The sequence below is a fragment of the Ictidomys tridecemlineatus genome, chromosome 5 (genome assembly GCF_052094955.1).
Source record: "Ictidomys tridecemlineatus isolate mIctTri1 chromosome 5, mIctTri1.hap1, whole genome shotgun sequence".
Lineage (NCBI taxonomy): Eukaryota > Metazoa > Chordata > Mammalia > Rodentia > Sciuridae > Ictidomys > Ictidomys tridecemlineatus.
The window spans coordinates 6,730,176-6,744,977 of NC_135481.1; the positions used below are offsets into that span (position 1 = coordinate 6,730,176).

Sequence of the window (14,802 nt, forward strand, 5' to 3'; positions counted from 1 at the left end):
CTCTGCCTAGGGCACACTTCCAAGTGTATCTGCAGACTCACTCCTTCATTTCCTTCAGTCTTTACCTAAATGTCACCTTCCCTGACCAGTCTAAGAACCATACCCACCCAGCTCTCCTACCACTTTCTCTTTATTTTTCTCCATTCCTGTTCCCATCATCTCATTCTAATATGCTGTATGTTTTGTCATTTATCTGTCCTAGAGCACATGCTCCTTGAAAGGCAGGGATTTCTGTCTCTTTTGTTCTCTATCTTCAATCGTCCCCTCTTTTCTTAGATTTCCCTTTTCCCAGTTTTATTTACTCATAGTCAACCATGGTCCAAAAATATTAAATGGGAAATTTCAGAAACAAACAATTCATGCGTTCGAAATTGTGCTCTGTTCTGAGGGTTACTTGAACACAAGCACTGTGACGCCATAGCAATTAATCTGATGACTGAGATGGCTAAGTGACAAACAGGCAAATAGTGGATATAGTATAGATATGCTGGACAAAGAGATGATTCACCTCCCGGGCAGAGGGAGAGGGATGACAGGATTTCATTACACCACTCAGAGTGGCTTATTGAGGATCCATGGAGCAGATCAGTGGCAGCCTGGCAGCCTGATGCCATGTCACAGAGCCTTTGTCACCCACCCCACCTCATCTCACCCCGTAGACACTGTTGCCTAACAGCGTCACAAGGTGAGTATGGTGCTGTAAGATATTTTGAAAGAGAAACCAAACTCTCATAACTTTTACTGTGATATATTAGTATAATTGTTCTATTTCATTATTAATGGTTGTTCATTTCTTATGGTGCCTTATTTATTTATTTATTTATTTTTGAGAGAGAGAGAGAGAGAATTTTTTAATATTTATTTTTTAGTTTTCAGTGGACACAACATCTTTATTTTTATGTGGTGCTGAGGATCAAACTCAGCGCCCCGCACATGCCAGGTGAGTGTGCTACCACTTGAGCCACATCCCTAACCCGGTGCCTACTTTATAAATCAAACTTTATTGTAGTACATATGCATAGGAAAAAACATAGTCTATATAGGGTTCTAAAGTTTTAGGCCTCAGCTTAAGGTCTTGGATGGATCCTCAGTGGATGGGGTGGAGGGCACTGATTCCAAAGAAGCACCTAGTACAGAAGAGTCTCTCAATAAATATTTGTCAAATGAAGGACCTGTAACCCAGGTGTAAAAGTGGTGAGCCGCAGAGCCCTGCCCAGTGTGGCACAATAAGTGTATCCTTGTAGAAACAATTTCTGGGTTGGGGATGCAGCTCAGTGACAGAGCACTTGCCTATCATGTTCAAGGCCCTGGGTTGAATCCCCAGCACTGTAAAAAAGAAAAAAAATTTTTTTGGAGTGTTTCCAACTAAAAAGGGAGCTGCATGAAATATACAGTATGACTGAGATGATGCCTCAACCTGAGGTGATGGCTTTCAGTTAGTGCCGAAGTCTGGCTTGGCACAAATCAGGAGCCACTTGTCAAAAAGAAACTAACTTTATTTTTAGAACTACTAACGCCAAACAAAACAGCTCCAGGGAAAAACCCTCAGAGCCCAACTGCCACCACCGGCTTCCACAAGCCTCTCTCTCCCACACCAGCCTTTTCCTCCCACAATCCTCCTCCTCTTGAGGCCAATTGGCTGGGTTGCGTGGGCAGAGCCAAAGAAGTCACCCAATGAGCAGCTCCGTGGAGGAGCCAATCAGCTAGATGTTGCTGGGGCAGCTGTGAGCCAATCATCAGCTGGCAGTCTGAAGGGCAGGGAAACAGCCCAATGAACATCACCGCAGAGGAGCCAATCAGCTAGATGTTGCTGGGGCAGTCTGAAGCTTGCTGGCAGCTGGAAGTTTGCTGGGGCCCCTTTGGCTGTGGCTCTCAACATCTCCTCTCTGTTTAAACAACAAGCATGTGGCTTATGGACCGTGCCTGCCTTAGGTTGTCCAATACATATGGTCCTTACCCGTCTTCGGATGAGCTGACCTCAGGGCGTCAGCCTCCTGTCTTAGGTTGGTACCATTGTAATTGGATCTTACCCGTCATTGACTACCGGTCCAGTACAGCCACACCTGTGGAGAGGTCTCAGCGGGGGGTGGGGGGGGGGGTGAGGTTCTTTGCCTCACCTCTGTTGACCCCCAAATTTTAGCTGAATGATCATGACAAGCAGAAGGGAGGAAGATATACCAAGTCAATTGACGGTTCTGTAAGCAGTTCAGTGTAAGTTCTGTAAGCAGTTCAGTGATGGCTATTGCAGAAACTGTAGATTAGTTTTATCTTTGTCTTCACCGGCACAGGGATGAAGATAGGAATTCTGGCAATAATGACTAAAGAAAAAATTAGGTAACATTCCAGAAGACACTAAAAGAAAACAATTTTCTTAACAATTTATATTATCTTCATCGGCACTGGGATGAAGATAGAAATTCTGGCAATAATGACTAAAGAAAAAATTAGGTAACATTCCAGAAGACACTAAAAGAAAACAATTTTCTTAACAATTTATATTATCTTCATCGGCACTGGGATGAAGATAGAAATTCTGGCAATAATGGCTAAAGAAAAAATTAGGTAACATTCCAGAAGGCACTAAAAGAAAACAATTTTCTTAAAAGAAAACAATTTTCTTAACAATTTATATTATCTTCATCGGCACTGGGATGAAGATAGAAATTCTGGCAATAATGGCTAAAGAAAAAATTAGGTAACATTCCAGAAGACACTAAAAGAAAACAATTTTCTTAACAATTTACATTATAGTGAAGAGAATTATTAAATATAATGAAAACTAAAGGTGAGAGTAAACAAACAGATCTGTTAACCTCCTTTTTTGTTTACATATTAAAACAATTCTTAACAGTTATTTACCCAATTTAAATTAAACCATTTAAATCACGTGAATAAAAAAAAAAATATTTGGATCCATCTTTTCATGAGCGCTCATCATATATGATATATAGAAATATGTACATTGGACATACGTACATTCAAACATATAACACAAAACACAAGTGTGCACACATAACATAATACATACAACACATAACACAATAGTAAAGGCCTTATAACTTTTTACAGGTAAAATCTCTATTGCAATGTTTAAAAACTCTATAGTCAAAAAAAAAAAAAAAATAGAACTGATCAGCAAAACATTAACCTAGGTCTGTATGAGCTCAAAAAAATAAAATAGAACTTCATGATATGGGAAAGGGCAATAATAAAATAGATATTGAAAAAAGCATCCTGGTTCTGTCGCAGATGTAAGGATAGCCAAATTGGAGTTTTGGATATCAGCTATTATGGATTTGAGCTAAATCATCTTCTTTTTGGTCTGTAGAAATCGCTTTAGTTAATCTCTCTGGAATCCAAATCGGCTGCTGTTCTCTCTGTGGAAACACAAAAACAGGCCCCTGACTCCAGACAATCACTGGGTCAGAACCTTGGTTAATCTCTCTGAAATCCAAATCGGCTGTTGTTCTGGGTCAGAACCTTGGTTAATCTCTCTGGAATCCAAATCGGCTGCTGTTCTTCCTGTGGAAACACACAAACAGACCCCCGATTCCAGACAATTACTGGGTCAGGACCTTTCCATTGTCCTGTTAGAATATCTTTCCAAAGTACCTTGGGCTTATGTACATTTTTTGGACACATATGCCTTTCTGCAGCACTAAGTCCTGATGAATCCAAATTTAAAAAGTTTAGAGTAAAAAGCGTTATTTTAAGTTTATCTTTGGGGAATATATACCCCTTCCCAATTCCATCTTTTTGCTTTAATAAGTACATTTTAATAGTTTGATGAGCTCTTTCAACTATGCCTTGACCCTGTGGATTGTATGGGATTCCTGTTATATGAGTAATGCCAAATGATGAGCAAAATTGTTTAAAAGAAGTAGACGTATAACCAGGGGCATTATCTGTTTTTAACTGTTTTGGAATGCCCACAGTGGCAAAATTTTGTAAGCAATGAGCTATAACATCTTTAGTTTTTTCGCCGGCATGAAGGGAGCCCATCAAAAATCCAGAAGAAGTATCAATTGTAACATGCAAATATTTTAATTTTCCAAATTCTGGCAAGTGTGTGACGTCCATCTGCCAAATATGGTTAGGCATCAATCCTCTAGGATTGACTCCAAGATTAACTTGTGGTAAAAAGGTCACACAATTTTGACATTGTTTTATTATTTGTCTAGCTTGTTCCTTAGTTATTTTAAAACGCTTTTGTAAAGTATTAGCATTGACATGGAATCTTTCATGAAAATTTATAGCTTCTTCTAGTACAGAGAAAATATGTATGTCACGTGTAGTTTTATCTGCTAAATCATTGCCTAAACTAAGGGCTCCAGGCAATCCTGTATGTGCCCTGATATGTCCTATAAAGAATGGATCTTTTCTGTCCCAGATTAAACTTTGTATAGTGGAAAACAAAGAGAAAACAGTAGAAGAAGGGGAAATTCTACCAGCATCTTCAAGGGATACTATAGCATTAACTATATACTGGCTATCAGAAAATAAATTAAATACAGAATCTTTAAACATCACAAAAGTTTGTAATACTGCATTAAGCTCTACCTTTTGAGCTGATTGTTTGGGTACTAAAAATGTAAAAGTTTGATCAGGTGTAACTATTGCTGCTGTACCATTATTTGACCCATCAGTGAATATATTTGGAGCATTCATGATAGGTGTTTTTCTTGTCATTTTTGGAAAAATTACAGGATGCAATGACCAAAAAGACAATAAAGGATTAGATGGTAAGTGGTTATCAAATGAAACATTAGATTTGCACATTATTATTGCCCAAGTATTTAACTCATTAGCTAATTCATCAATTTGATTCATAGTATATGGAGTAATAATTTTATGGGGAGAAATTCCAAACACTGCCTTTGCTGTTTTTATTCCTTTGAGTATTAATTGTCCTACAGCCTCAGGATATCTAGTAAGAATAGTGTTAGGAGAATAAGATAAATGTATCCATAATAATGGACCTTCTTGCCAAAATACTCCTGTAGGAATATTTTTTGTTGGTAGTACAATAAATAATAAAGGCAAACTTATATCAATTCTATCCAAATGCATATTTTCCATATATGTTTCAATGATTTTTAATGCCTTTCTTGCTTCAGGCGTTAACATTCGGGGTGAATTTGGATCTGATGGACCTTTTAGGATATCAAATAAAGGTCCCAATTCTCCTGTTGGAATACCTAGATAAGGCCTTATCCAATTTATGTCTCCTAATAACTTTTGAAAGTCATTAAGTGATTTGAGTTGATCTACTCGTATTTGAATTTTTGGTGGACGGACCATGGTTGAGGATAATAGAACTCCTAAATAATTAATTGGAAAATTTAATTGCACTTTATCTATTGCTATCTCTAGATTATAATTTTTTAATAAGTTTGTAAGTGTGGCATAACATTCTAGCAATGTGTTTTTAGCTTTGTGTGCCAATAACACATCATCCATATAGTGAAATATTTGTAGTTCAGGATTTTGATTTCTAAGTGGCTGGATTACTTTGTTAACATAAATTTGACACATAGTTGGGCTGTTAGCCATCCCTTGAGGGAGTACTTTCCATTCATATCTCTGATCAGGACCTTCATGATTTAGTGCAGGGATAGTAAATGCAAAACGTGGACTATCCTCAGGATGAATTGGAATTGAAAAAAAACAATCTTTAATATCTATAACTAAAACATACCAAGTTTTTGGCAAAGCAGACAATTGAGGAATCCCCGATTGAGCAGGTCCCATAATGACCATTTCATTGTTAATGGCTCTTAAATCTTGCAGTAATCTCCATTTACCAGATTTCTTTTTGATGACAAAAATGGGAGTATTATGGGGAGATACAGAAGGTTGTATATGTCCTTCCGCTAATTGTTGTTTGACCAGATCATGGGCTACTTGTGTCTTTTCTTTAGTCAAGGGCCACTGAGGAACCCATACTGGTCTTTCTGATTTCCATGTAATTTTTATTGTCTCAGTGGCCCTTTGTGAAAATCCAACCCATGTCTGTCTGTTCCTTGATCTATTTGTATTGGTGCTGCTATACATTGTTCTTGTCTTTCTAATCTTTTTCCTTTCCTAAAACCTTGTCTAGCCATAATAGTGGGTGCATTTTGATTGATATTATTTGTTAATGTCAAACCTAATTGATCTAAGACATCTCGTCCCCATAAATTTACGGGAAGATGATCCAATACATATGGCTGTATAGTTCCTTCACATCCTTCAGGATCCTTCCAATCTAATAGCATTGCACTTCTATCGGGATTAGTCGCCACTCCTAGGCCTCGAAGCGATTGAGTGGCTTGTTGTAATGGCCAATGTTTTGGCCATTCTTGACGAGAGATGATGCTAAGATCTGCACCTGTATCCAGTAGCCCATTAAATTCATGTCCTTGAATATTTAGTTTTAGCATGGGGCGAGAATCTAAATTTAAAGAAAGCATAGCCCAATCTACACCTGTGGAGCCTAATCCCTTGGAACCTCTTTCTACAACATGACTGGAAAATTTATCATGTAGGCTTGGTATTATTAGTAACTGTGCTATTCTATCTCCTGGTGAAATTACTGATATACCCTTTGGAGAACTGGCTATAATTTTTATTTCACCTTCATAATTGGAATCAATTACCCCAGGACTTATCAAAAGTCCTTTTAGAGTAGAAGAGCTGCGTCCCAATAATAAGCCTACTGTTCCTTTGGGAAGAGGTCCTTTTACCCCTGTGGGAATGATTTGAACTCCCATCTCTGGAGTTAGTACTGATTTGGTGGAGGCGCAGATGTCCAACCCTGCGCTCCCTCTGGTTTGTCTGATGAGGGATCTGATGTGCTGGGCACTACCCTGATGGGGTTGCTGGGGTTGCTGGGTTCTTCCAGTGCTCCGTATATTTGTGGTTTGGGGCCCCGGAGCATTGGGGCCCCCTGTCCATTTTTTGGCAACGGAGCCCGATGCCTTTGTCCACGATATTGTGGATAAACACCTTGTCCTTGTTCGTTTTTTGATAATGGAGTACCCTCTATGGTGGTTTGAGGACGGTATTCATTAGCCCAATATAATGGAGTACCCTCTATGGTGGTTTGAGAACGGCATTCATTAGCCCAATGTCTCCCTCTACGGCATCGTGGGCAAATACCCGGTATTCTACTTGTTTGATACCTAGTTTTGTTAAACCCTCCTCCTATGGGGCAATTCCTTTTAAAATGTCCGTACGGGCCACCAAATGCCGAAGTCTGGCTTGGCACAAATCAGGAGCCACTTGTCAAAAAGAAACTAACTTTATTTTTAGAACTACTAACGCCAAACAAAACAGCTCCAGGGAAAAACCCTCAGAGCCCAACTGCCACCACCGGCTTCCACAAGCCTCTCTCTCCCACACCAGCCTTTTCCTCCCACAATCCTCCTCCTCTTGAGGCCAATTGGCTGGGTTGCGTGGGCAGAGCCAAAGAAGTCACCCAATGAGCAGCTCCGTGGAGGAGCCAATCAGCTAGATGTTGCTGGGGCAGCTGTGAGCCAATCATCAGCTGGCAGTCTGAAGGGCAGGGAAACAGCCCAATGAACATCACCGCAGAGGAGCCAATCAGCTAGATGTTGCTGGGGCAGTCTGAAGCTTGCTGGCAGCTGGAAGTTTGCTGGGGCCCCTTTGGCTGTGGCTCTCAACAAGTTAGTAAGCGTAAAAAAAGGTTGTGAGAAAAAGATTTCAAAAATAAGTCATGGTATAGGTGTGACTGTGGCGTGATTATGAACAACAATCAATTGTAAGGCAATTGAATCCACCTGTCTTCCATGAAAGACACATTGTTTTCTCTTCTTCATTTTTCTGGTTTTTTTTTTTGTTTGTTTGTTTGGTTGGTTTTTTTTGTTGTTGTTGTTGTGGTGGTGGTCATTTTATTGGTGCATTATAGTTGTACCTAATGATGGAATTTGTTGTTACATATTTGTACATGTGCACAATATGACAATATAATTTGGTCAGTATCCCTCCCCAGCACTCCACCCCCACCACTCCCCTCCTCCCATCTCTGGTCTCTTTCCTCTAGTCTACTGATCTCCCTTTAATTTTCATGCAATACCTGCACCCAACTTTCTTTTCCTTTTTCCTCTCTAGTTTCCACATATAAGAGAAAACTTACAACCCTTGACCTTCTGAGTTTGACTTATTTCACTTAACACAATGTTCTCAAGTTGCATCTGTTTTCCTGCAAATGAAATAATTTTATTTTTCTTTAGGGCTGAATAAAACTCCATGGTGCATATATATCACATTTTCTTTATTTTTGTTCATCCATTGATGGACACCTAGGCTGGTTCCATAGTTTGGCTATGGTGAATTGCTCTGTTATAAACCTAGGGGTGCATGTATCACTGTACTATGGGGATTTTAATTCTTTAAGATACACACGAATGAGTGGGATAACTGGGTCATATGGTAGTTTCCTGTCTAGTCTTTTGAGGAAACTCCATACTGATTTTCATAATGGTTATACTAATTTTCAATTTCACCAACAGTGTAAAAGTATTCTTTTTTCTCCATATCTTCTCCAGCATTTATTATTATTTGTATTCTTAATGACTGCCATTCTGACTGGTGTGAGATGAAACCTCAGTTTTAATTTTGATTTGCATTTCTCTAAATGTATGAACACTTTTTTCATACATTTGCTGGCTATTTGTATTTCTTCTTTTGAGAAGTATCTGTTTAATTCATTTGCCATTTACTAATTGAATTATTTGTAGTGGGGGGTTGGTGTTAATTTTTTTTTGGTTCTTAATATTGTTTAGAAATTAATCCTCTGTCAAAAGAGCAGCTAGCAAAGATTTTCTACCATTTTGTAAGTTCTCTTTCCACATTCTTGTTTCCTTTGCTGTGCAGAAGCTTTTTAATTTGATTCTATCATTTATGAACTCTTGGCATTATTTTCTGAGCTCTAGGGGTCCTGTTGAGGAAGTCATTGCCTGTGCTTATGTGTTAAAGTGTTGACCCTACATTTTCTTCTAGAAGCTGCATAATTTATGGTCTGACTCCTAGGTCTTTGATTCACTTTGAGTTGATTTTGTGCAGGGTGAGAGATAAGGGTCTGATCTCATTCTCCTGCATCTGGAGAACCAGTTTTCCCAGCACCATTTGTTACATTGTTTCTTGCACAAGAAGGAAATGTTGCCAATGTCTGGTCTGCTCTGCTCTGCTCTGCATTGGATGATACTGTCAGAAGATTGCTGTGCTCACTGGTTTTCAACTTTAAGACTCAAGACCACTGTTTCCCAATCAAATTCTTAAGCAACTTCATGAGTTTTGCCGTATCCTGACAGGTACATCATTTAATATTCTTATTCATCTCAAATTTTTTTTGCCTGCTGGGGACTGAACTCAGGGGATACTTTATTACTGAGCTACATCCCCAACCCTTTTTATTTCTTACTTTGAGACAGGGTCTCACTAAGTTACTGAGTCTGGCCTTGAACTTGTGATCCTCCTGCCTCAGCCCTTCTATTCTCTGGGATTACAGGCATGAGTTATTGTGCCTGACTCACCTCAATTCATTTTTAAAATTTAAAAAATGGACTCTAGAGTTATCCCGGGCAATTTTATCTGTGAAATAATAAATAGAATGAATACACACACACACACACACACACACACACACACACACACACACACACATACACTTCTTAATGTATATTGAAATTAACATGAGGTCATTTTTTAAATGCTTCTTGATGGATAATATTGTATAATAGGACACTTATGGAATCTTCTACAGAAAGAGCTCCGAAAACTTAAAATTTTTGTTTTAATTAGTCAAAAATCTTTTTGTTTTCCCTAAAGTAAAGAATGGCTGGATGCCGTGGCACTTGCCTGTAATCCCAGGGACTCAGGAGGCTGAGGCAGGAGGATCCCAAGTTCGAGGTCAACCTGAGTAATTGAGTGAGACCTTGTTTCAAAAGTGGGGCGGGGTGGGTGGACTAAAGATGTGGTTCTGTGGAAAGGGCCCCAGGTTCAATCCCCAGTACATACAAATAAAAAAAAAGTTTAAAAATAAAGAATGTAAATGTTATTAATTTTGACAATTCAAAATAAAGGAACTGCTGAGAAAGGGTGGGAAGAAGAAGGGAGTGGAGTTGCTCAAGTCCTCATGGTGCAGGGGACTCGTGTTTAGAGGTCAGAAGGTATGACAGAACCAAAAATGTGTAATAATCAATCACTGGAGAAGGTAGACAGGGAGTCAGCCAAGTGCCACGAGCTAAATGGTAGGCAAGCGTCCATTTCAGTGGGTGAACCAGGATCTAGCAGAGAAGCATACGCCTCAAACCCATGGAACCCTGCAGCTTTGAACAGCACTGGGGTTTGTTGTTCTCTTCAAGGTGCCTCTGGAGCTTGGGCAGGAGGAGCACTGCTATGTATTTCCAGCATCAGTTCTGGGTAACTTTTTTTGTTCTGCGCATGTGTTACCGTGGCGACCAGGAGGAGCAGGAGAACTACTGGCCTTTGCTGACCCCTGCTGGCCCAGTGCCTCCATCCAGCCATTGCCCAAGAATTCGGCATTCTACTGCCACCTGGCCTGCACCTCAGAAACTGCCTTCCCGCTTTCTCGCTGCCCCCAGGATGCCCCGGTGGGCCTCCGCACTGCACCCTGAGTCCCGAGGGCCCCGCGGATCCCAGCTGCGTTCTAGTCCTCTTGGCCCTGTCTACATGGATTGGGTGGGGTTCAGGTCCTAGGATAGGAAGCCAAGTCTCTTCCAGCTCCAGGTGAACCCAGCCGTTGGGGGAGCTCCAAGACCTCTCCTAGGATCATAGCTCTTTCAACAGAGCAGAACTTCCCTGTGCAGGGACAGAAAAACTTGGGTTGTGAGAGTCTGGCCAGTGGGGACAGATCTGGGATTACCACCAACCACTGAGGATCAAGCCTTGGAGGAAGAAAGAGCAGCGAGATGGGAGGAAGCAAGGCCCACATACCCACCCACCCTCTGCAGACTGGGCGCACTGAAGTCTGTCCTCAGGATCTTGACAGTTCAGGGCAGAGCTGAGCTCACTAGGTTTTAGATTCAGGCCAAGTCACTTCATCTTTCTGAGCCTCATTTTTTAAATCTGTAAAATGAGAACTCCCAATTCCAAGGGGCAGAAACTCTAGCTGAAACCAGCTTCAGTGAAAAGGAAAATTAAATGACTCAAGCAAGCTGAAACCCGGGAGGTGAGGGGTCGTCTGCCACCTGAACAGACTCCCACCCCTCCCACCCCCGCTGCTCTCCTTCCTAGTCCTGCTCATAGCTCACTCTGCATTGGTCCCTGCTGTGGAGACACAGAGATGGGAGAGAGACAACAGTAAATTCCCTCCCTTTCTCCCCTCAGCAGCACAGTCAGAGCACAGGACCTGTCCAGAGGTCCTGCATGGCATAGAAAAGACTCTGCTTTCTGTGCAGTGGTGAATGGCTCTGAACATCACTCACTACCTTCTATTTGCTTTCCTTTCTTTTCTGCCTCATTCTCCTTTTCCCTCACTCTGTGCCCTAGAATTGTACTCTCCAGAAAGGCTTAGGACATAAACTTTGCCTTGGGTATTATTTTCTAGGGAATCCAAGATAAGCTAGCTGCTTGTAAAATGGAGTCATAATAATTCCTATTCTGTGGGGTCATAGGGAGTTAAATACACAGACAGCACTTAAAGCCGTGTGTAAACTTTCAACAAGTTAGTGTTGCCAGGCGATGAGTGCATGTGCCGGTCGTCCCAGCTACTCAATATGCTGAGATGAGAGGATTGATTAAGCCCAGTTCAAGGCCAGCTTGGGCAGCATAGTGAGACCTCCTGGAGCAAAAAAAAAAAAAAAAAAAAAAAAAAAAATATATATATATATATATATATATATATATATATATATATGGTTGGCATTTGTTGTTTTTAGCACCCTGGTGCCCAAGAAAAGTCTGGGCACTGGGACAGAGGCAGGTCATCAAGAACAGAATGGAGGCTTGGATGACTTTTCCCATGGCATAGTGACAGAGCCTTGGGACTGAGAGTGCTTCCCCAGGCTGCACCCCTTGACTGGCTGCCCTTTAAGTTGTCAGAGGTTGGAGAAAGGGCACTGAGTGAGCAGGACCTGGTTCCAGTCTTTATGGCCTGGGAAAGGTTTGACTCAGAACCTGTTTCCAAGCAGTGTGGCAGCACACGCCTGTAATTCCAGTAACCTGGGAGGCTGAGACAGTAGGATCAACAAACTTGGAGACCAGCCTCAGCAATCTAGTGAGGCCCAAAGCAATTTAATGAGATCCTGCCTCGAAAAAAACAAAAACAAAACAAAACCTGTTTCCTATCTGTCAAATGACTACATGGATTAAACAAAAACTTACTGAGCACTTATCCCAGATGGGGTTTGAAAGTGTCAGCACTGGAAAGGCTTAGAGAAAGTTCCTCCAGCCCTCTGCCTTCACTTTGAACATGAGGAAGCTGTGGCATAGAGAGGGGCAATAGCCTGGCCAGAAGGAGGGAAAGGGCTCGTGGCATTGGAGAGAGAGAGAGGAGTGTGTGGGCCTAAGAGCTGGCCTGGGAATGCCTTCCTCTGGCACAGACCCCAACATCAGTGATCCCAGAAGTGATCTGTGTCTGCTGTGAGTCTGGGGACCTCTCCAGTCTCTGTCTAGGCTGGTGGGTGTGGCTAGGAATGAATGTGGGTGGTGGTGGGGACGGCGGGGGGGGGGGGGGGGGGGGCGGGGGGGGCGGGGACACTAAGGTGCAGGAGTCCTGAAAGGCACAGAGAGCCAGGAGCCAAGGCCAAGGCTGGTTGGGGCAGAGCAGTGCATCTATCTGGGAGCTGCTCACCTAAGCATGGAGAATTTGCTCCCCTGCTTCAACTCCATGTCCTATTTAATGACAAACTTCTCAGACCAGGCTGGGGGGGGGGTGTGTGCAAGCAGGGGGGCATCTTTGGTGGATCCAAGTGCTCTCAGGTTCTAGCTGACCCTTGCTTCTTCTACCTCCTGCTCCTTCATGTCCAGAGGACAAAGAAAGGAAGTTCCCAGAGAATTTCACCCTCAGGGTGACTGCCTATTTTCTGGACTTCCAAAACAAGGAGGGAGGGGTGTTACCTACAGCCACGGTGCCAGGCACTCATGTCTAAGACTTCATGTGTGCCCACATCAGACCTGCCAGGAGGCATTATTATAATCCCTATAGTATGGATGGGGACGTCGAGACGGGTAGGCATGCGGAGGTCCCACAGCAAGCCAGTTACAGATGTGAAACTAGGACCCAGGAAGGCTGACCTCTGGCCCAGGTCCCCATCTCCCATGCCAAGACCTCCTAAGCTATGGTGTGCTGTGGAGGCTCAGAGGAGGGCTCTGTGGCCAGCAGTTGGGGAGCATGTGAGATGGTGGCACTGACCAGAGCACAAGCCTTCTCTGAGGGGGCCCAGTGGAACTCACAGTGCAGGGTCAAAGCTGAATAAATTATCACCTGAGAATCTAAAAGTCTTTTTTTTTTTTTCCTTTTCTCAGATAAAAATCTAGCTGCTCCAATAGACCACTCTTGCCTGATAGGACTTTGGGAGTGCATTTTTTTTTTTTTGTACTAGGGGTTAAAACAGGTTGTTCTGCCACTGAGCTATATCCCTAACCCTTTAAAAAAAATCTTTTTGTTTGTTTGTTTTTGTTTTGGATAGTCTTGCAAAATTGCCAGGGCTGGCTTTGAACTTGCAATCCTCCTGTTGTAGGCTCCCCATCCCTGGAATTACAGGTGTGCACCACCATGTTTAGCAGGGGGCTTCATTCTTTGTGGGGGTTTCTCAGAGGCAAAATCCAGACAAGCTTTTCCCCTGTCCCTAAGAAAGCAAAGCAAAATCCTCGCAGGGGTGAAGAACCACCCATCCTGGCTCCTTGAGAACAGGTGGGGTCAGTGTTGATTAACCCTTTCTGAGGACCCCAAGGGCACAAGTCACCTCATTCCCAGGTACCTTGTCAGCATCTATAACCAGCTTCTCTTAGGACTTTACCATTTATAAAGAGGAGTCTCACTGCAGGGCTTCAGAAAGACGAAGAAGGTGATGTGAAGGGACACCATAGGTCCTCAAACTGCCACCTTTGAGGCATGGGGTCAGGTAGAAAGGGCAGATGTCCCATTGCCTCCTCCCCATCTGGCTTCCCTCAGCTCCTCTGGAGGCCAGATACCTTACATTCTCTGACTTCCTTGTCTGTTCCATGGAGATTTCCCTCTGCCATTGTCAGTTAAATTGCCTGGTGCCATGGGGATGGGAGGTGGGGAGTGTGATGGGGGGTTGGAGGTGAGGAGTGGAGTGGGAGTGGGAGGTGGGGTGGGGGGTGGGGGTGTCCCTACTGGTTGCATGCTCTGATCCCAGTCAGTTGCATGAATGTAAGTAAATGTGGCCATAATCCATCTCTCCATCCCTCTATTCCCCAGTAAAAATTAACAAGCACTTGTGATTGTACTGGTGGACACCTTGGGGGCCTACTTGTAAGGAGTTACAGCCAGCTAGGAAGTGAGCCATTGACACCAACAATGATGGAAATATTAGCATTTTTAAATGAAGCTTTTATTGAATATGAGGCTTAGTACTAAAGCATTTTATGCACATTCTCTCATTTAATGCTCATGTAACTTAATCAAACCACTAATATTATTATTATTATTATTAATTATTCAGATGAGGACCTAATACACAGACGTTAACTTGCCTAAGGTTGATCATACAGGCAGGAAGTGATGGAGCAGGCTTTGCACCCAAGCAGTGCTACCTATCAGAGCCACTGGCTGCATGTGGCACTGAGGAGAGAGGCACTTTCACCTGAGGG

General features: G+C 42.4%; 1 protein-coding gene across 3 annotated transcripts in view; it reads left to right on the forward strand.

The window, feature by feature from the left end:
• The first annotated feature begins 527 nt into the window (after window positions 1-527).
• Window positions 528-14,802, forward strand: part of Dnaja4 (DnaJ heat shock protein family (Hsp40) member A4) — a 44,384-nt gene continuing 30,109 nt past the window's right edge. The window contains exons 1-2 of one of the 3 annotated variants that reach the window (XM_078049162.1): window positions 531-685; window positions 9,067-9,314. The gene's annotated coding sequence lies outside the window, so the exon portion shown is untranslated. Of the gene's footprint in view, window positions 686-9,066; window positions 9,315-14,802 lie in introns of all 3 variants that reach the window. The other 2 variants (XM_078049163.1, XM_078049161.1) reach the window with 2 other exon arrangements.